The following is a 20,602-nucleotide window of genomic DNA, read 5'->3' on the forward strand; positions in this document are numbered from 1 at the left end:
AGGGGAGGGAGGGGAAGGTGGAGCACAGGGCAGAGATTAGACACAGGCTAGTTTGGGTGCTAGGGAGAGAGACAATATACAAGAAGCCGGAGGGGAATGGAAGAACAAAGCGGAGGGGAGAACAATTAGGCATGTTTGCATGGGCTAAGTGGGACAGAGGTAAAGAATGATGTATGCACAACCTTGGAATGACAGGGCTCTGGGATACAGGGATTGAGACATGGTTGGAATGAGGAAAAGGGGGGAAATAATGTTAAGATGCTTGGCTGTCTTTTGAATCTTGATTTTCCTTGCATCATATTATAAAATAGACACTTGAGGGGGAGAGAAAGGAATAGCCAGAAATATCACCATAGAAAGCTTATAAGTCTGTCTTCTGCCTATAACTGATTGGAATACCTAAAATGGGGCTACAACGTGCCCAGTGAAGTTTCCTGTGGAGCCTCTGCATTACATGATACCATAGGTAGAATCCTGAACAGCATCCAAAATCTTCTGAGGTGGGAAATTTCCACTTGAAAGGACAAGCAGACCAGCTGAAGCGGCTAGAAGAACAGAAGATACTTCTTGAAAGAAAGACTGACCGACAGGGAAAATACAAAAAACATAGGCAGACCGACTGATTACTACAAAAACAAGGAAGTTGCTCACCCAGGAGACATCAAGGCAAGTGGTAGGGTCCCATCAGAGCAAACCCCCTTCTAAGACTAAGACTCAATGGAAATACATGCTCTGATTGGTGACAAAGTTTGTCACTGATAAGGGGAAGTGAGGGAAAAACAGCAATGAAGCTGGGAGCTAAGCCTTACAACATTCAAAAGAGGGAACAAATCTTTACAGCTGGGATCATTCCCACCCTCTCCATACACAGAGTCGACAGGAATGGGTAATTTGGACATTGGCTACCTAAAATGGGAAGGGGGGCTACAAAGGCAAGAAGTGACCTGCTTACAAGCTTTCAAGAGGGAACCTAGATCCAGAGGGACTGGAGGAAGGTAGAATCTCCAGGGAGTAGTATCCAATTTGTCTAGGCAGGCTGATGAAATGAAATGCGGTTAAGTCTTTTGTGATACAATAGGAATAATTGTTATTGGGACTGATTGTGAGGGTTGGAAATGTAAAGGTAGACGTTTTGTAGCAAGGAGGGGAGTGATTGACTTTGCAGTCTAGGAATGGAGGTCCCTGGGACCATCAAGCGAGAAGAGTGGAGAATGGGACCCTACCTAGAGAGGCAGTGAAGCCAGAGATGGAGGCAGTGAAGATGACAAGGGGAGATGGAGAGGCTGGGGAATTTAGACCCAGAGAGGGAGAGGGGCTGTGTGCTGATGACCGGGGGGGCAGGTTTACAGGGTATACCCTTTGGTTGGTTGATGATGCATGGAGGGGAGTGTAATCATGGCATTGAAATGATATATGATAGGATGAAAGTAAAACTAATGTTCTCCCATGTAAACTATCACATAACACACAATAAAACTTTTTTAAAAAGAAGGACATAGGTTTGAATCACAGTTCGCCTTATTTGAATTTAAGAAAGTTCATTTCTCTGTGTCCTTACTTTTTTCTCTTAAAAAATGTGGGACTAATAAATAACTTTCATACAGAAATTTGGTCCACAATAGGGGCTCAATAGATCAATAGCAGCTGTTGTGTATTTATTTGGATCTTTGGGCAAAAGCTATATTATTTATATCTTTAGGACTTAATTATTAAATTAATCAATCAAAAAATCATAAAATATACAGATCGAAATAAGCAGAGCTGCTCCAAAGTAATTAGGAGGGAGGAGAATGAGGGTGTTCCTAGTACATAAATCACTACTTGTTCAATTAAACTAATTTCTTTTAAATGGGAACCTGTTCTTAAATTCATGAATTTTAAGAAAGAAAATTTGCACTGAGTCACTGATTCATGACCCCATAAAATGAGTTTATCCCTTTAAAGAACCTAAGCTCTCAACAACTGAGAATGTTAATACAAATGGAAACTTATCTAGAGTATTTGTATTTCTCCAATATACTTATTCTTCTTTGTTCATTTGAGAATCTAGGACAAACTCATGAAGCTACATCATTACTTTGATATTGATAAATGATAGAATTGATGAAAATCTAATGGATACTTTTCTCTTTTTTTAAATGGTTAATGATTTAAATTTTGTCAGTCTAGCTGACCAGATGTCCTTACTATTTTAAATCTTACTACTCCACATAAAAAATTACATTTTAGGGGAGTGAGAAGGTTTCTAACAAGTCTAATTATGGCTCCCAACATCCACCATAATTTTATTAGTGTCTTTTGGGTAGCTGTCTTTTGTTTGTTTTAAACTCCATCTCCTGCCATTCCCTTGTCCAGTGCATCTGGGATTACTCTTGAATATTTTCTTGTTTTACATGGAAAATAATATTATAGAATTCATACTCAAGAGAGTATGTGAAAGAAGAATTTGGCAAGTTTTATTCAGATGAGAGAACCTTACGACTTACATCACAGAAGACTAGTGGAGTCTGAGGAATGTAATAATTTCCCAGCTGCCATAACAAAGTACCACAAGGTGATGGTGTATAAGTATAGAAATTTATTATTTCACAGTTCTAGAGGCCATTGATTTGAATTCAGGGTGGTCATGGAGCCATGCTCTCTCTGAAGCCTCTTGGGAAAGACCCTTTCTTGTCTCCCTTGGCTTCTGGTATCCCCAGGCATTACTTGTCCTGAACATGTAGCATAACCCCATAGTCTTCCTTCCCTCTGTCTCTATTTTCTCTTCTTTTATAGGACACTGCTAACCTTGGTGTCAGTCCCTCTCCCCACTATAGTATGATGTCATGTGAACTGATAATAGCAGCAAAGACCTCTTTTTCATACAAGATTACATTTACAGACATCAGGGGATAGGATTTCAGCATAAATCTGGGAGGGGAGGGGAACAATTCAATCTATGAAAGAGCTGTAAGCTAACATTCATGAGCACTTGTGGACATACCCAAGGACTAGAAAGAAACCCTTAATTTTATATAGACATGTAAAAGTATGTGCATAATGCACTGGACTGCAAAACTGGTTGGCACTGCAATGGCTGTGGTTCAAGCACACCAGCTGCTCCTCAGAAACCATACAGGTTTGAATGGTTTGACAGCACTTAACAACAACAACAACAAACCGACATGACAGCACTTAACAACAACAACAAAAGTATGTGTATATAACTGCATATCTCTGAATGTGTGCATGCACATAGTCAGCATTCTCATCATCAATGGGTAGTGGTTGTAGTTGTATGCTGTCAAATCAGTTCCAATTCATAGGAACTCTGTGTAGAGTTTCTAAGGCTATAAATCTTTATGGGAGCAGAAAGTCTCATTTCTTCCCCATAGAGCAATGGGTAGATTTGAACTATGGACCCTGCCTGTAGTTAGCTGTCCAGGAGCTCTGGTAGCATAGTGATTATGAATCAGGCTGCAAACCTCAAGGTCGGCAGTTCGAAACTACCAGTCATTCCGTGGGAGAAAGATGAGACTTTCTGCTCCCGTAAAGATTTACAGCCTCGGAAACCCTGTACAGGGTCGCTATGAGTAGGAACTGACTCCCCGGTACTTAACAACAAAAACATGCTAGCAGACTTCCTTCATCAATGTTGTTATTGTTAAGTGCTGTCGAGTCGGTTCTGACCTATAGCCATCATGTATGGGGTTTCTGAGGAGCAGCTGGTGAGCTTGAACCACCAACCTTGCAGTTCAAATGGCTTTGCAGTCTGGCACATTAACCCACAGCACCACACGTAAAACTTTATTTCAAGTAGGCTACTGGTAACTTTAAGAAACAGTTGTATTCCAAAATTAAGTGTAAATAGTTATCAGATTTCTAAGCCAAGGCAGCCCACTAAAGCCTATTTGACATTAATATATAACTGATTAAATTGGCAATTTAATAATACAATAGGACTCAGTTCTCTTTAATTACATTAATTCTATGGTAAATAATTGATGAGTTCCAAGTTGGACGCCCGGAACTTCTGATCTCTCCCTCTGGGACCTGTATATGATGTTTCCTCTTAGAATAAGCCCAGACAGTTCCTTTGAATCCATCATCACCCAATCACATTTCACCCACACACACTTGGCTTGTCACTTAGAACCCAGTTTAGATTTCAGTCTACTGGGATACTCTTCCTCTCTGGGCATATAATCTCCTTCTTTATAAAAGGAGGGTATTAACCTGACACATAGGCTGCCATGCAGATTAAATGAGATCCTGTATACCAAATATTTAAGTCCTGCAGAGTAAACAGTGGCCATTATAGCACCTCAGAATGAACAGCTCTATTTCCCAGTTGTTTTGTGAGTTCCCTGAAGGCAGTATCTGTGCTCACACAGCTATCTATCCTTAGGATAGATAGCACAGGACTTGGTACCTAGTAAACTTTCTGAATTTGTTGTTTAAAATAATTATACTAATTTCCTTCAGGAACCTTGGTGATAAGATAAGCATTGTCCACAGTTCAAACCCACCAGCAGGTCTCAGAAACCTGATACATGGTTTCTATGAGACGGAACCGACACAACATCACACAACAATTCCCCTCTCCTCCTTCCATTAGTTTATAACCAACTGAAATAATATATTTTCAAAGAATTGTCCACATTTCTTTCTGTTAAAAAAAAAATAAAATTCAAAAGTCTTCAGAGAACATTCCGGAAGTATATCACCCCCAGTCTTTTAGGCAACTGAGTAACCTTAGTGTGCCTCTGGCTTACTGAATCCTATTGCTTCATCTGTGAACACTCGAAAACCAGCTTGCTAGCAGTTAGCACAGTTGGAGATCAGTTTTGTTTTTACTAGTCACTTCAAACCATCATATTAAAGCTATAAATAAAATAATATTATGGTTTTCATCTGCCTGCATCGTTGGAATAAACTGAGAGAAATTGTAAATCAATATTTAGCATAATTTCTGAGATCTGGCAGGTTTGCATGCACATAAAAAAGAATGAAGAAATGTAATATAAAATCATACATAGTAAGTTCCTGGGTTATGAACTTCTGAATTAAGGACAACCTGTACTTGTTCTTTGTTGTCGTTGAGTGCTGTTGAGTTAGTTCTGACTCACAGTGACCCTGTATAGTGTTTTCATGGAGTAGTTTGTGGGTTTGAACCACTGACCTTGAGGTTAGTAGTCCAGACCTTACCCTACAGTGCCACATCAGGACTCCATGTTATATAAATTTGCCCTCACTCTGAAACAATTAAACCAACCCTCGGTCACAATAAACTCTTTCTCACAACCACTTTCAATTCACTTGCTACCAGTGTCAGATTATCTAAGTATGGGTTTGTTGTTAAGTGCCGTCCAGTCATCTCACTCATAGAAACACTGTGTAAGGTTTCAGAAGGAGCCCTGATAGCATGAGTTGGGCTGCTAACTGAAAGGTCAGCAGTTTAAACCTACCAGTCTCCCTTTGGGAATAAAGATGAGGCTTTGTGCACCCGTAACGATTTACAGCCTTGGAAACCCGACACAGAGTTGCTATGAGTCAGAACCAACTTGACAGCACATAACCATTACAACCATAGGGTTTCTAAGAGCAACTGGTGGGTTTGAACTGCCGACGATTCAGTTAGCCGTCCAGTGCTTACGCTACAGCATCACACCAGGACACTTGTTTACTTGTGTTTATTTACTAATCTGTAGTGAACAATTTCACATTTTTTCCTCATTGAAGATTCTTCTTGTAGGTATGGCTGGCCTCTGCCTCTTTCCCAGCTCCGCAGAACCCTCCTATAGAATCAAAGCCTCTTTTTACATTTATATTCACTGACATAGTCTAAGTACTCAAGTAAGCATAGTGACCACGGCTTGCTTGTGCTTATTTACTAATCCGTAATGAACAATTTCACATGTGTAACCCCATATGGGTAACCCTTTTCAGGGAGTCCTGGAGTTGCACTATAGGATAAGCACTGGATTGATAACTGAAAGTTGGTGGTTCAAATCCACCAGCCACTCCTTGGAAAACCAAACAGGATTGCTGTGACTTGGTTCTGACACGATGACATTTAACAAAAACAACAAGCCTTTATAGATGTAACCCTGATAGTTCAGTGATTAAGCACTCAGCTGCTAACTGAAAGGCCATTGGTTCAAACCCACCAGAAGAAAGATGTGGCAGTCACCTATAAAGACTGCAGCTTTGGAAACTCTATAGGGCAGTTCTACTTTTTCCTGCAAGGTTTCTAAGAGTCGAAATTGACTATATGACAACAATTTCATTTCGCATTTTTTTTTGCATTATATGGAACACACAATTCTGTGGGAATTCCTGTGACATTCTAGCATTTCCCTTTTTGAGGCCTTTTTTTGTTTGTTTATTTGTTTATTGATGCTTATTTTTGGAACCTCAGATTGCTGAATATAGAATGAGGAAGTTGGCTAGATCCTATGTTGCCACATCTACATGTAAATTTCATTAACCCAACAAAGTTGTTGTTATTGCTAAGTGCTGTTTAGTTGGTTTTTATCCATAGCAACCCTATATAGATTTCTGAGGAGCGACTAGTGAGCTTGAACCAACAACCTTGCAGTTCAAACTGACCTTGCAGTCCAGCGCATTAACCCACAGCACCACGCCAGGAGTCCAATTCAATAAATAACTTTCCAGACCAATAAATTTAGGTCAGCTTCTAAAGGAAGTATCACATTTTGCATTATGGTAATAATTGTAAAGGTAAGATTGAATTGTCCATGTTTATGCATTTTGTAAGGGGTAGAGATAAGATTTCCGCCCCCAAGTCTTCTGGTTCTAAATCCCATCCTTTTTTAATTTCATCAAATTTATTTTGAGCAGTAGGTGACCAATATGTATTTCCTCTCCATAAACAGTTACAGGGAAATTACTACTTCTAACGGTCATGGTTTCTGATAATGTATGTCCTAAACTTTCTCACTCTTATATGATAACTATATAGATTTGAGTAATGAAAAACTAAATTCTCTAGACTAAAGCTATAGTTTTTCTTTTAATGAATATTTTTGCTTCTTTCAGATCTTTTATTTGGTGAGATTGTTTAAGTTTAGGTTTTTGTTAGTTTCTGTGCTAAGGTTCTTGCTGAAATCCAAAATCTTCAACTTCGTGGGTGGCCTGAAAGGGCTGAGTTTGTTCACAGAGTTGAATTCAGTGGACTCTTGAAAATCTTTTCTGATGAACAAAGTTTAAGCATGTCAGGCATTTGGGTCAGGAGACAAACCTCTATTGCTTGTGAACTGTAATATAAAAGCAGTCAAGTCACAATATCCTGTGATTTGTTTAACTTTGCCTTTCTAATACAAGCACTTGATTTGTGAGTTGCAGAAACATTTACTGGGCTTTCACCGCTAGCAGGCTGCCTTGGCAGTGGAGTTTTGATGGAGGCCCTCTCTGCACACTATCAAACTCTCTACAAATTGCAGATTTAGTGACCTCTGAAATGCAAAGCACCTCTCGATTAGGCTTTTCATCTTTAGTAATAAAACTGTGCTCATTCACATAAGTCTTGCTTGATTCTGTTGAGCATAAAAATGGTGTAATCAGTTTTTCCAGATTGGTAGGTGAGTTGAACCTTTCCATTTGTGGCAATGTAAAGAAATACCTTGCATAAAATGTCTTGATTGAAATGCAGCTGACAATGTCAAGGTGTTTGCTAGAGTCCTTATTTTCTTTTTGTGGGGGATAGGAAATAGTTGAACAGGTCTAAGAGTTATTTTGATCAAATATTGCATATAAAGGATGAATTTCAGGAAAAAAAAATTGACAAAGTCTGCTTCTTTATATTGACTCACATAAAGAATTTTATTATTTATCCTTTGCCATACATTTTGCTACTTACTTTAAAAAATTTAATATGCTAATAGTAGACCTACTTTTTAGAAAAGTAAAGAGCTTTGTTTTGTAATGTTTTCCAAGTTCTATGGTGTACATATTTCCACTTTAGCCAATTTCAAGCAAAATTTTGGAAAATTTGAAGTAAGTTTTTGAGAGCCAGTGTCAGTACACTACTGTTTGTGCTTTAAGTATAAACTGTTGTTTTGTTAAGTGCCATGGAGTTGGTGTCGACTTCTAGCCACCCTGTATATGGTTTCCAAGGCTTTAAATCTTCCCAGGAGTAGAGTCTCATCTTTCTCTCAAGTCGCTGCTGGCGGGCTCCAGCCACGGACCTTGTGGTTCACAATCCAGTGCTTATCGTATGGAGCCATCGCGCTCCCCAAGTATAAACAGTTGTTGCTTGTTAAGTGCCTTTGAGTTGGTTACAACTCATAGCAACCCTTTATAGGGTTTTCAAGTGGCAACTGGTGAATTTGAACTGTCGACTTTGCGGTTATAACCGGCCTTGCCATATATATTCATGGTCTCCTGTGTGGAGCTGTAGCATCAAGATTGGACTGAGAACCACAAAGCCTGCTGTTCAAACCCACCTTTTGCACCTCAGAAAACCTGTATAGGGTTGCTATGAGTCCCAACCTATTATTGTTGTACAGGGTTTCCAAAGCTGTAAATGTTTACAGGAGCAGAAAGCCTCATCTTTCTCCCGCGGAACAGCTGGTAGTTTCAAACTGATGACCGTGAGGTTAGTAGCCCAATTCATAACCACTATGCTACCAGAGCTCTTGCTGTTGATGTTAAGTGCCGTTGAGTCGGTTCCGACCCATAGCGACCCTGAACAGGGTTTCCGAGGCTGTAAATCTTTACGGGAGCAGAAAGCCTCATCTTTCTCCCGCAGACCAGCTGGTAGTTTCGAACTGCTGACCTTGAGATTCGCAGCCTGATTCATAATCACTACACTACCAGAGTGCTTTGTTGTTGTTGTTGTCAGGTGTCATCGAGTCGGAACCGACTCATAGCGACCCCATGCACAGCAGAACGAAACAATGCTCGATCCTGGGCCAACCGCACCACCGCTGCCACCCCCGAGTCCATCAATGATGCCACCTGGCCGATCCATCTCGTTGGGGGTCTTCCTCTTTTTCTCTGACCCTCAACCCTACCCAGCATGACATCCTTCTCCAACGATTGTTTCCTCCGGACTACATGTCCAAAGTAGGAGAGACGAAGCTTAGCCATCCTGGCCTCCAAGGAGCACTCTGGCTGCACTTCTTCCAAAACATCTATTGGTTCTTTTGGCAGTCCATGGCACCCTCAGTATTCTCCTCCAACACCACAACTCAAAGGCATCAATTCTTCTACGATCCTCCTTATTCACTGTCCAGCTTTCACATCGATATGAGGCTATTGAAAACACAATGGCCTGGGTCAGGCGAACCCTAGTCCTCAAGCTGACATCTCTGCTCTTCAATACTTTAAAAAGTTCCTGTGCAGTAGATTTGCCCAGTGCAATACGTCGTCTGATCTCTTGACTGCTACTTCTGCTAGACAATACTTAATTAACAATAATAGCAACTATATATATATATACACCCTGATATGGCACTATGGAATCAACACTGGGCTTCGAATCAAAAGGTTGGCAGTTCAAACCCTCCATCAGCTCCTGGGACACCCTATACTGCATCTCTATGGATTGGTACCTGTTTGAGGGCACTTATATACTAGCACTTAACAACAAATGAGGAGTCCTGGTGTGGCACTGTGGGTTAATGCACCAGACTGCAAAGCCGTTTGAACTGCAAGGTCGGTGGTTCAAGCTCACCAGCTACTCCTTGGAAACCCTATACAGGATCGCTATGGGTTGGAATCGACTCGACGGCGCTTAACAACAACATCAACCACAATAACAAATGACAACATATATGTATGTGTTGACAAATATATACATACATATATGGAGCTTGATGGTTATGTAGGATAAACACTGGCCTGTTAACCACAACTTTGTTGGTTCAAGCCTAATAGCCAATATACCAGTGAAAGATTTACAGCCTTGGAAACTGTATAAAGGGTCTCTGTGCATCAAACCAACTCATAACTCCCCTGTAACTATATAAAGGGTCTCTGTGCATCAAACCAACTCATAACTCCCCTGTATAGGGTTTCTGAGGAGCAGATTGTGGGTTTGAACTACAGCACCACCACACCATGATTATGTATATACCAGTCATCATTCAACTTCTTGTACGGTGACTGTGTGTTGCTATGATGCTAGAAGCTATGCCACTGGTATTTTATATACTAGCAGCTCACCCATGGTTGACAAGTTTCAGCAGACCTTCCTCACTAAGGCAGAAGGAGAGGCAGAGCCCTTTTGAAATGCAATCCAATGAAAAAAATTAAAATAAGAGTGGCACATTGTTTGATACAGTGCTGGAAAGTGAACCCTTCAGGTTGAAAGGCACTCAAAATATGTCTGGGGAAGAGCAGCTTCCTCAAAGTAGAGTTGACTTTAATTTTTGAATACAGCAAAGCTTTCAGGACCTTCATTTGCTGATGGGGCACAACTCACAATGAGAAGAAATAGCTGCCAACATCCATTAATAATCAACATGGGATGTACTAAGTATGAATCTAGGAAAACTGGAAGTCATAAAAAATGAAATCGAACATATACAGATCAGTCTTCTAAGCATTAGTATGCTGAAATGGACAGGTATTGGTCATTTTGAATCCAACAATCTTATATTTTATTATGTCTGGAATGACAGATTGAAGAATGGCATGACATTCATCATCAAAAGGAACATTTCACAATCTATCTTGAAGTACAATGCTGTCTGTGATAGAATAATATCCATATACCTACAAGGAAGACCAGTTAACACCACTATTACTCAAATCTACACACAAACCAATAAAGTCAATGATGATGAAATTGAAGATTTCTACTAACTTTCAGGCTGAAATTGATCAAGCATGTATCAAGATGCATCAAAAATTACTAATGAATAGACTGTGAAAGTTGGAAACAAAGAGGAAGGATTAGTAGATGGAAAATAAGCCTTGGTGATAGAAATAGGGCTGGAGAAGGCATGACAGAATTTTGCAAGATCAAGGACTTAGTCATTGCAAAGATCTTTTTTTCCATGACATAAATGGAAGTTATTCATGTGGACCTCACAGACGGAAAGCACTGGAATCAAACTGATTATATTTGTAGGAAGTGATGATGGAAAAGCTCAGTATTATCTGAAAATAAGGTCAGAGGTCGAGTGTGGAACAGATTATTAATTGATCATATGCAAGGTCAAGCTGAAGCTGAAGAAAATTTAAATAAGTCCATGAGACCAAAAATATGACCTTGAGTATATCCTGTCTGAATTTAGAGACCATCTCTAGAACAGATTTGATGCAATAAACACTAATGATTGAAGACAAGAGGAGTTGTGGGATGGCATCCAAAGCAGCATACATAGAGAAAGTCAAAGGTCACTACAACAGCAGGAAAGAAAGAAAAGACAAAAGGCACAGCCAGAAGAGACTCTGAAACTTGCTCCTAAGCACAGAGAAGCTAAAGTGACAGAAAAAATGATGACATAAAAGAGCTGAACAGAAGATTTCAAAGGGTAATTCCAGAAGACAAAGTCAAGTATTATATAATGGCATGTGCAAAGACCTGGAGTTAGAATACCAAAAGAAAAGAACACACTATGGTTTCTCAAGAGCTTAAGTAATACTTAAGGATTCTTTGGGCAAAATATTGAATGATGAAGGAAACATCAAAAGAAGATGTCAGGAATACCAAGTCACTGCAACAAAAAGAATTGGTTGATGTTCAGTCATCTCAAAAGGTATCATCTAGTTATGCATGAATATTTCATATGTAAAAGTTTCCCCTTTAACTTCATTTTGAAGCTTTTAATTGCAGGAACTCTCTTATATTCTTGTTTATCATATCTTCTTTCCAGATACACTCTAGAAGTATATTAGTAATGCATGGTGTACCGCATTGCAGCAAAACTAATATGAACATCTTTCCACATTTTAACATCTCTGAAATCATTTGAATTTTACAGTTTATGTGTGTCATAGTGTCATAGTGGGAAAGATTGATCCTTTCTTAGTATTTATTACATATAATAATGTCATTGTGGATTTAATTAAATACATTAAGCACTGAATGAATGGTGTTTGACATGAATACAATTAAATTCTATGGTTTTCTCCCCACAGATTCACCTAAACAAGTTACTTCCTAATTGTTGTTTTTATGAAAAAAAAGTAACTTGATTGAAATAGCCATTAGTGTATCTTTTGTACTTTTGCCTTAGTGGTCACAGTTGGCAGGTCAAAATCAGATCAGTGAGGTAAGCTCCTGCTTGTTTTATACATCCTGATGTTCTAATGGACAATATAAGGAGCTATCATCCTCTATCTGGAAACAGTGCCTTCTTGAGTGTTGGGAATCACTGGGGTGACCATTCATTGGGCAATAATTGTTACAAATTTCTGACTCCAGAATTGTAAGATAATAAATGTGTGTTGTATTAAGCTACTAGGTAGATAGGTAAGTAGACAATAGATAACTGCCATCAACTGATGACATTTGGTGACCTTGTGTCCTATAAAATGAAACATTGGCTGGTCCTGTATCATCCTCAGGATTGCCAGTATGTTCAAGTCCATCATTGTGGCTACTGTGGTAATCCATCTCACCAGGAGTCTCTCTTACTCTCACTGGCCCTCCGATTCTTCAAACATGATATCCTCCAGTGCCACACCAAAATTCTGCTTTAAGCTACTAGTGTGTGGTAATTTGCTACAGTCACAACAGAAACTAATGACACACTTTATTAATTCAGATGAACTGAGTCACAACTTGGGTTAAATGAAAGTCCTAATATGGCACTGTAGGATAAGTACTGGACAGTTAATCATAAAGCCAGCAATTCAAACCCACCACACACTCCTGGGAAACCCTATACAGGGTTGCTGTGAGTCAGAAACAGCTTGATGGCACTAAACAACAGCAACAATATGGTTGTGTTAAAATTATTCTGTATATTCTCTCTGAATACATTTTGCTGAGGAAATTTGTAGTATAAAACGGATTATGGGAATATGTATTTAAGAGAATAAACTGATTTTAAAAATTTAACAATGTTAGTATTATTTCCAAATTAATGATCTGTCTAATTATAAAGGAAAGTCATGTATTTGTTAATTTAATTCTGGAAGAATTTCCATTGAAAACTTTCCTATTTCTGTATTGAAGAATCAGTGGAATCGCATATCCTATGACTATGTTTCAGGCTCTGAGTCGTACAAATGGTCAATGCACTTGGTTACTATCCTAAAAGATGGAGGTTTGAGCCTAGCCAGATGTGCTTCAGTAGAACAAGTTGGTAACTACTTCCAAAAAGTCAGCTGTTGAAAACCTTAAGGAGCAAAGTTCTATTCTGACACACATGAAGCCACTATGAGTCAGAATCTTGATCGTCACTGGTGGTAGTAGTAGATGGATATTTCATGATTCATATTAGTCCATCATCGTACATGAGATCTACCAGGGTTTCCCTTAATAGTTCTGGTGAGTGATCTGGTATATATTATCAGAAATCAGTGTTAGGCTATATGATCTTTGACAAATGACTTAAGCTAAAGATTGTTTTTCTAATCCATAAAACAGGGACAGTAACTTCTTGTGAAGTTGTTGTATGCATTAAATTAAAAATGCATTTAAAAACGTTGAGCATGGAGCTTTGAAAAATACATGGTAGATGCAGCTTCTCTTGCTCTTGTACTTTGTTAACTAGAATTTCCAGGACTAGAGCTAGGAGAGCCATCATTTATGTACTGCTGTCTATGTTGTCTTTGGTAACACGCAGAGACTATAGTAGATAAAATACTATATTTTTATGCAAATAACATGCATGCTTATGTTTTTTGCAAGCATCCCCGTGTGTTTGTTTTCTTTGTGTGCTATGACCATTATATGCATGTGCACATTTTTTATGCTGGTGCCCTTATAAGTTATAAGACATTCAAGTGTGAGTTCTACATAAGCCATTCATTTGAATGTCTTAAAATTTCTTTCTCAACAAAAATTTAGTATGAAATTAGTTATAAATATCCATTAAAAATTATTAGGAAGGCTGTTTTACATCTTTGGGGATGATTTTATAGTAAAATGTATATCTTTTGTGAAAGAATTTTCATTGCAGAGCTACCTTTGTCTCCAGGAGCTCATGGTCTCGCAATCATGGAATATCACTGATACGTCATTATAACCAAGGATATGATTGCTTTGATGGTGCCCAGGCTACAGGCAGTCATGGGAATGGAAGGAGGCTGCAGTGACCCAGTTCAGGAGGCAAAGGGAACTTCTATGATGGATTCATGAAGAGACTGAGGAATGAAAAGGAGGCAGTATACAATATCTGGAGAACAGTTGAGGAATGGGGAAGGATAATAGCTATTAGACACATGTCTAAAGGTTCAGGAATGTATAACAGCTAAGTACACTGAAATATTTCAAGAAAGTGAGCTGGCACAGGAGGCACTCACTCATCTCTGCCAAGAAATTTGGAAGACCACTATCTGACCAACTGATTGGAAGAGCTCCATATTTGTGCCCATTCCAAAGAGAGGTGACCCGACGGAATGCGGAAATCATCGGATATCACATGCTAGTAAAGTTATACTAAAGGTAATACAGAAAGGGCTGCAAACATACATTGACAGAGGACTTCCAGAAGTCCAAGCCAGATTCAGAAGAGGCTGTGGAATGAGGGATATCATTGCTAATATCCGATGTATCTTGGCTGAAAGCAGAGAATATCAGAAAGATGTTTACCTGTCCTTTATTGACCATGCAAAGGCTTTCAATTGTGTGGATCATGAGAAGCTATGGACAACATTGCAAAGTATGAGTATTCCAGAACACATAATTGTGCTTGTGAGGAATCTGTACCTAGACCAAGAGGCAGTTGTTTGAACAGAACATGAGAACACTGAATGGTTTAAAATGAAAAGTATGCAACAAGATTGTGTTCTTTCACCATACTTATTCAACCTGTATGATGAGCAAATAATCCAAGAAGCTGGGTTCTATGAAGAAAAACGTGGCATCAGGATTGGAAGAAGATTCATTAACAACCTGTGATATGCAGATGATACAACTTTGCTTGCTGAAAGTGAAAAGGACTTAAAACATTTACTCATGAAGATCAAAGAGCACTGCCTTTGGTATGGATTACATCTCAATGTCAAGAAAACAAAAATCCTCACCACTGGACCAATAAACAACATTTTTATCAATAGAGAAAAGATTGAAGTTGTCAAGGATTTCATTCTTCTTGGATCAACTACAAACACTCATGGAAGCAACAGTGAAGAAATCAAATGATATATTGCAGTAGGCAAATCTGCTGCACAACACTTTTTTACAGTGTTGAAAAGCAAAGATGTCAGCTTGAGGACTAAGGTGTGCCTGACTGAAGCCATGGTATTTTCAATAACTTCATATGCATGTAAAAGCTTGACAGTGAATAAGGAAGACCGTAGAAGAATTGATGCTTTTGCGTTACTGTGTTGGAGGAGAATATTGAAAGTGCCATGGGCTGCCAAAAGAACCAACAGATTGGTTTTGGAAGAAGTAAAGCCAGAGCACTCCTTGGAGGCCAAGATGGCAAACTTTATCTCTATTACTTCTGATATATTGTCAGGAGGGAACAGTCACTAGAGAAGGATACCATGTTTGGTCAGGTGGAGGGCCAGGGAAAAAGAGGAAGACCTCCAACGAGATGGATTGGCCAAGTGGCAGCATTGATGGACTCAAGCGTGGCAACTGTAATGAGGTTGGCCCAGGATCGGGCAGTGTTTTGTTCTGCTGTGCATAGTGTCGCATTGTGTTGGTACCAACTCGATGGCACCTAACAACAACAACAAGTACACTGGTCACAAAAAACCTGGTCCTCCCTTGCTCAATCTGGCTCAGTGACACTTTAGTGTAGACTAATCAAGCCTACTCGAGGAGCTCTGGTAGCATAGTGGTTACGAATCGGGCTGCAAACCTCAGGGTCAGTAGTTCTAAACTACCAGCTGTTCAGCAGGAGAAAGATGAGGCTTTCTCTTCCCATAAAGATTTACAGCCTTGGAAACCCTGTACAGGGTCTTTATGAGTCAGAACCAACTCCACGGCACATAACAACAGCAACAACCGTCAAGATAAGGATGTTTCTCCCTTACTCTTTCCTGGTCCTATTTTGGGAGGTACTCGAGAGGTCAAGGTGCACTACCTCCTGCCACAAGTTTGTGCACAATGTCACTTCCCTTGAACAATTTTTCCTGGGTTTGATAGTCTAAGATTTTGAGAAACAGAGGACCAGATAAAGGTACAAGAAAGGACAAGAATTAATCATCTTCATGTATGAGAATTTTTATTTGTATCTGTATTTTAACTGGGAATCCTGGGACTGGAGCTATGAGAGCCATCATTTACATACAGATGTCCATGTTTTCTTTGGTAACATGCAGTGATGTGCTGGAGCTGGCTTAAAAATGCATTTATTAACTTTTTGAGAATTTGGAGAGCCAGTTATTAAACACAGCCATTATTATTGCTTCTCAGCCTTTTGATTAAGATCAACTATAAACACAGTCATTATTAAAAATTATATTTTGTAAATATATAATTAAAATAATATCAAACTTTGCTAACAGTATTCCGGGTGTCCTCATCTTCTTAATTATTTTATTATATCATATTATTATTGATGCGATCAAGGTCAATTATGTTTGCATAAGAGACGACTATACACATGGACCTCACCAGATGGAATATACAGAAATCAAATTGACTACATCTGTGGAAAAGATGATGGAAAAGCTCCATATCATCAGTGAAAACAAGGCCAGGGCAGATTGTTGAACAGACCATCAATTGCTCATATGCAAATTCAGACTGAAGCTAAAGAAAATGAAAACAAGTCCACGAGAGCCAAAATATGACCTTAGGAAGATAGAAGAGCTATAATAGATATTGCTCACATTCCAGGGCCCTAAAATGAATCACATGAGATTTTATATAAGGAAGTGCTTTGTAATCTGCAGATTGGGGTACAGGTATTATACTTCTTCCCCAGTTTATGGCACAGTGTTTGACCAGGAGATGCTTAGTAACTGTGAATGCATTAGTCTGTGATGCAGTAAGAAATTATCACTAGATATGTGTACATATTGTATTACACATCGGGCTGCTAACCATAAGGTTAGCAATTTGAATCTTCCAGTGAGTCCCTGGGAGTAAATGAGACTTCTTCCATAAAGATTTATAGCATTAGAAACCCTATACAGGGTCTCTGTGAGTCAGAACTGACCTGACAGCACACAGTAGCAGCAGCATGTATGTATCACCCCACTAGATTGGACACTGTGAATCTAGTGTCTGCAGCACCTCTGGGTCCCTTGTGCCTTGCAGAATGCCCTGAAAATACTTCGTACTAAGTGTTTGTAATTAATAAATATGCCAGTCCCTTTAGTTGGGATTTTTATAGGACAGACTCTCATTCTTTGGGGCCAGATGAAAGGATAAATAGAAATCACTGACTTCTACTGCTAAAAAGCCACATTTATATATTCTACACAATGGGAAGGGGTAAAAGTTGGAGGGGTTAAATGCTGAGAGGCAGCAGCTGGGAAGGGAGCACTCAGTGACTTAGCAGCTGGCTCCTCTGTGGTGCATGTTGAAGTGGATAAAACAAGAACCATCATAAACAAGAACAAAAGGGTTGCTTTGTTTCCCTGAGGACTGTTTTCCCTGGTGCATTGAGCTAGAAAGTGGGTCTTTTCCCACTCAATAAAAATGAGGGTGAATAAATATTCTGTTTACCACATAATGAAGCAGACAAGTTAGGCCAGTCTGACTAGGCAGTTTATGAGGCTTGGAGCCAACAACATGGCCTTTTGATCACAATGGTAGGTAGTCTCCATGATCAATGGGGACAAAGAGCTAGGGAGAATCACAAGGGGTGAGGCTAGGTAACCAGGAGCTTGGTGTTTGACAACAGATGCAGAGAATAACATACAAAGGGAGTGGAGTGATCTAGGGGCAACACAATCACCAGAACTAGGGTGGGGCGACTTCATTCTGTCCGGGATTATACAGAGTGCAAGAGTAAAGAAAGGTCAGAAAAGCAGTGGCAAGGATTACAGAGGACAAAATAAAAAACATCAGAAATGCTCTATTAATCTAAACTTGTGACTTGGTCAACAAAACTCTTACAGTTAAGCAAAGGCACAGGGAGGTCACAGCACATATACATGAAGAAGACTGGAGCAGACGGATCAGACAGGTCTGTGTTGTGGCAAAGACACCAACACACACAAAAGGTCATGACCATCTTCCTGGTGAAGCAGGTCTGATGGCCAGAATGGCCATCTGAGAGGGGGCTTCAAAATTCATGGAAAAATGGAATGAAATGATAATGGAATTTTTAGATAATGGATTGCTAAAATTTTGCAAATTCCCTTTGTATATGGTGGAAACACTTGCATTGATCATTTTACCAAATATTTTTATGAAATAATTCCTTTATTTCTAAAGGTTCAGTTAAAAAGCCCAATTTAGGCATTGTCTGAAAATGAAATTGCTGAGTCTGAGTGGATATTGTTGTTGTTGTTAAGTGCCGTCAAGTCGGTTCCGACCCATAGCGACCCTGTACAGGGTTTCTGAGTGGATATAGCTGGTTATTATTTAGCTGTCCTGCCAAAATTAGTGGTGTGATGACAATCTTGGAGAAAGTTGCTTTATAAATGGCAGCATTCCAGCCAAGGACCTCAATTGTTCTTAAATAGGGAAAAGTAAGAAGGATGGGACATCACACATTTATTTAATAAGAATCTGAGACATCAGCATAAAAATTATGTAGTGCCAATGCTGAAGGAGCTCTGGTAGCGTAGTGGTTACGAATCGGGCTGCGAACCGTAAGGTCAGCGGTTCGAAACTACCAGCCGCTCCGCGGGAGAAAGATGAGGCTTTCTACTCCCGTAAAGATTTACACCCTCGGAAACCTTGTACAGGGTCGCTATGGGTCGGACCCGACTCGATGGCACTTAACAACAACAATGCTGACTAAGCACTGTTGTTATCATTGTTACTGCTGTTAGTTAGCTGCAGTTAAGCTAACCCTGACGCTTAAACAACAAAATTAGACTGATGTGATTCCTAAGGTTTTCACTCACTGATACTTGGAAGTAGATTCTTCTGAGACAGCTTGGGGCAGATTTGAACCTCCAACTTTTTGATTAACAGTGAATGCCTTGATCATTTACATTACTGGGACTTCCAAACATTGTTATTTTGTTGTTGTTGTTAAGTGCCTTCAAGTCAGTTCAGACTAATTATTTACAAAACTTAATGTCTGAATTCAAAGAAGGGACTGTTTTATCAGTCAGGAGAGAAGTTGAGGCCCATGTTATCCCAACGGTTTGACCCTACTTCATTTAATCAAGGTTTTAGCACTCCCAGCTATTCCGAAACTATTGATTTTTTTTTTTTTTTGAGCTTGAGCCTGAAAAACAGACAAAAAGACTGTATATGATACTGCTCTAATGATTTATCTTAAGAATCTGTGAACTGTGGAATCATGATTGTTAGGACTGAGAGACACCTGCTCACCTTTCTGAAATGAGGAGCTGAAAAGATATTCTGAGATTCAGAAAGGGTAAGGGATACAACGTTGACCTTTTGGAGACAGGAAACCTTTGATGAACTATAGGACACCCAGACAGTTCATTTAAAAGATGGTTTCAAAGCATTATCCGATGCTGGTTTTGAGTGTACATTACTGAAGCCCTCGGGTTGTCTTTTTACATAAGCCCAGTGAAATAATGGCTTCCACAGTTGTTCATATGTCTGCAACCCTCATGTGGCACCTTGGCTTCTGGGCTTTGTAACTGCTTTTCTGTCTCTTTTGTCGACAAAATTAAACTTTCCTTACCATTTGACAGCATGAAATTTTTCGGTGATGGGCTGTTAAGGAGAAAAGAGACAGGAAAAGGTCACCACTACTATCTTCAAGTAAAGAACATAGTGCAAACAACTAAATAAAATTATTGCTAATCTCCATTTACTTATTTTTACAATATGAGTCCCTGCTCTGGTTTCAGGTTAAGTTAAGGATCAGCTATGCATAAAATATATGGGTTATAAATTTCTGTTGCAGGTAATTGTTGTTGTGTGCCGTTGAGTCTTTATAGGGTTTCCAAGAAAAGCTGGTGTGTTTGAATTGCTGAGGTTGCAGTTACTAGTCCTGTGTCTATCCTACAGCACCACCAGTAAATTGTATTGCTGTTGTTAAGTACCATTGAGTCGATTACAACTTTTAGTGACCCTGTATAGCAGGGGTGGGAAATGTCTGGTCCAAAGGCCATGTAAAGCCCACGAAATCTTTTGGTCTGGCTCTGCAAAGTCAACAGCAGTTCTAACCATCACATTGATTTTGTTGTTGTTAGGAGCCGTCACATCAGTTCCAACTCAGAGTGACCCTGTATAGGGTTCCCAAGGAGCATCTAGTAAGCCGCCGACCTTGTGGTTCAAATTGAAATTGCAGCCCATTGCATTAACCCGCAGAGCCACACCATTAGGGGAGTTAATAATTAAATGTTTGAACAAATACAGCAGGCTCATTTTTAAGTGGATAATTTTGTTATCCTGCGAATAATGTTATACATTTTGGCA

At 39.4% G+C, this 20,602-nt stretch overlaps 1 protein-coding gene across 1 annotated transcript in view; it reads left to right on the top strand.

Moving 5' to 3' along the window:
- LOC102816137 (chromosome unknown open reading frame, human C1orf173) overlaps positions 1-20,602 on the top strand; it is a 274,956-nt gene that overhangs the window by 81,122 nt on the left and 173,232 nt on the right. The gene's annotated exons all lie outside the window — the stretch shown is intronic.

This window comes from Chrysochloris asiatica, unplaced genomic scaffold (assembly GCF_000296735.1).
Source record: "Chrysochloris asiatica unplaced genomic scaffold, ChrAsi1.0 scaffold00002, whole genome shotgun sequence".
Lineage (NCBI taxonomy): Eukaryota > Metazoa > Chordata > Mammalia > Afrosoricida > Chrysochloridae > Chrysochloris > Chrysochloris asiatica.